The sequence below is a fragment of the Chelmon rostratus genome, chromosome 13, assembly GCF_017976325.1.
Source record: "Chelmon rostratus isolate fCheRos1 chromosome 13, fCheRos1.pri, whole genome shotgun sequence".
Taxonomy (NCBI): domain Eukaryota; kingdom Metazoa; phylum Chordata; class Actinopteri; order Chaetodontiformes; family Chaetodontidae; genus Chelmon; species Chelmon rostratus.
The window spans coordinates 27373884-27377195 of NC_055670.1; positions in this window are offsets into that span (position 1 = coordinate 27373884).

Sequence of the window (3312 nt, forward strand, 5' to 3'; positions counted from 1 at the left end):
TCACTTTCCTTATTTTCACATTAAGTGCTTTTTGTCTTCCTTAAATACTCTTTACCTGGATCCCCATTTAGACAATGAATGACTCAACACGTAATAAATATCAGAAACCTACAATGTAAACAAAACACAGCACAAGAAATTTACAAAAAAAAAACACAAAGGCTCCGAAATGGCAAAAACAAAGTAACATCTACCTTCAAATCATCAGTTTTTGTTTAGTGATCTTTTGAAAGAAAATCTGCTTTTATTTTGTGTCTGATGGCTGAGAACATATTCCAGGCAGGAGAACCTCCCTTCAAAACAGCTCTCACCAAACGATTTGTTCATGAGCTTGGTATCATGAAGTATCATGTCCTACACCCATGACAAAAAAACAGGATATACTATTTTTCACATAAGAAGTGTGCTGTTTTTACCAGATGAATAACATGAATAACAGAAGACTAAATACAGCCAAGATAAGTTTTTAAACATCTCACTCCACTCACTGTGGTGTTAGAGAACATTTGTACTACCAAAATACAACATGTATACAAAGTTCCAATGGAGTCTGCAGCACGGGAGCACCCCAGGGCACCGTCCTCTCACCTTTCCTCTTCCACAGTCTACACCTCGGACTTCACCTACAACACAGACAGCTGACTCCGCCATCGTTGGCTGTGTGTCAGAGGGGAACGAGCTGGAGAACCGGTCAGTCATTATGGACTTGGTGGACTGGTGCGAGCGAACCACCTGTGCTTGAACACCAGTAAGACGAAGGAGATGGTGGTTGACTTCAGAAGGAGGACACAACCACACTCACCAGTGAACATCCAGCGGGAGGACATTGAGACAGTGAACAGCTTTAAGTACCTGGGTGTTCACCTCAACAATAAACTGGACTGGTCCCACAACACTGACGCCCTGTACAAGAGGGGCCAGAGTCGCCTCCACCTCCTGAGGAGACTGATGTCCTTCAGAGTGCTCAGACCCCTGCTCAGGACTTTTTCTGACTCTGTGGCAGCCTCTGCTATCCTCTACGCCACATATGTCAAAGTCAAGGCCCGCGGGCCGGATGCGGCCCGCAAATGATTTATGTGCGGCCCCCTGGATGATATTTGATTGATGATATTTGTATTAGAACTGGCCGCAGCCGCCCGCTGGTGTTTTGCACACACCAATACTACATTCCCCACAATGCAACGGTAGCCCACGAACTCACTGCAGCGCGGCAAACGGGCCGCGGCTTCATTATTCATCAGCAGCCAGAACAAATGTTAACTTTCAGTTACACACTCCCCAAAAAGGAAAGTATTGTTTTGTCTGTGTCCTATAGATCTTTGTATTTTAATTTATTTCATTTATTTAGATTTATTTTTCAGTTGAACTCAACTTGCCTGTTGAAAATGTTTTCCTTTAATTACTGACAGAGCCATAAGAAAATATTGCTTTATTCATTTAATGCACAGGACTTTTTTTCTTTGAAGGAAGTTTGTTTTTGTCTGTGCGCCTGTTGAAAAATGTTTACACTTGATATTAATGACAGAGCCATAAAAGAATATTGGATTGTTCGTTTAATCATTAAATAATATACATTGTGTTAGATCTTAGTTTAATAGGCTATGTGCAATCATTAAAATATGTTTTAATAAACATTGAACCAGTCCGGCCCTCGGCTTGTAGCAAATAGATAGATAGATAGATATACTTTATTTATCCCAAGCTGGGAAATTGCAGAGCAGCAGCAGCATTACACACAGTGAAATAAGTGAAAATAAGACTATAAAGAACAAAATATACATAATAAAAATATAAAAATAGCGAGCAGTAAAAATATAATATACATGATAATAATAATAAAATAGCCAAATAGTAAACAGTAGTAAAAAGTATTGCACAAAAGGAATAAAATCTGTTTCTTTGGCCCTCTGTGTATTTTGACTGTGACATCCCTGCTCTACGCTGTTGTCTGCTGGGCCCCGGGCAGCACAGAGCGGGACAGGAAGAGACTGATCAAGCTGGTCTGGAGGGCCGGCTGTGTCCTGGGCTGCCCACTGGACTCTGTGGAGGAGGGGGGTGAGAGGAGGCTGTTGGCCAAGTTCACAGCCATCATGGACAACAGCTCTCACCCACTGCAGCGGACTGTAGAGGAGCTAAGCAGCTCCTTCAGTGGCCGACTGAGACCCCCCCAGTGCAGGAAGGAGCGCTACCACAGGTCCTTCATTCCCCCCGCTGTCAGATGGTACAACTCCAATGTATAGTTATATTTTTTTTTCCTAAACTTACTGTACATAGGAGACCTTAGTTGTAATTTATTTCTGTTTGTTCTTATTTGTACCCTTATTGTTCTTATTTTGCACCTCCATTTGCTGTTTGCACCCCCCCCTGTGTGTCTTCTGAAGAGCTTCTGTGAGAGTGAATTTCTCCATTGTGAGATTAATAAAGTTTTATCTAATCTACTCTAATACATTTAGTTTGAGCAATGTTCAGTATTTCTTCATTTTGACCCCTTTCGTAATGATATGCAGCTCAACATGTAGATAGACAACACGTACGTAACAACACTGGCTTTTTAAACAAAGTGCAGTCAATCATTTGTGAAATTGTCAAATAAAAGTGGCCCTGAGTGGAATATTAAAAGATCTGTTTATGTCAGAAAAAACAACAACCCTCATCTCGGAGTGAATCAGGAAGGTAGATATATTTGTCTCTGATGGAGCTAACCGTTTCCCTGCTTCAACACATTTCAGTAGGTCATCAAAATTAGATTGAATTTGTGATGTACCATCTTATAGCCTGATGTAGTTCCCCGTTGTGGGATCAGTAAAGTCTGTCTTGTCATTTTGATTTGGTATATGGATTTTATGTGTTTAGTTTTTATCATGCATTTATAACATTTTGTCCATATTCTCCTGGTGATAACTGGCTTCCATACATGTTATAGTTCTGCACATCTAATGTTTAGTTATGCCTTTTAGGTTGTCTAAATAAACTAATGCCTTGTCATCACATATGTCCCCGTGCTCAGGGACTGGTACCCATCCCTCTCTGTCATTTAGGTGTTAATCCGTGTTTGTGGTGTGAACGAAGCCAGAGCAGCGACCCTGACAGCCCGCCAGGCTCTCTGACAGCAAGCGCTCCTTTTCCGGCATTCCGGTCGTCACGCGTCACGACACCGCCCAGGATTGGTGGAGGAATATGGGTTGAGCTCCTTGTACACAGCCTATTGGACAGTGGTGGTGTCAGTCACAGTATCCTCAACACTAAAGCAGATGAGTGTGGAAGAAGGTGGGCAAAAAACAAAAAAAACAAAAATAATCTGAGGCGAGCGGC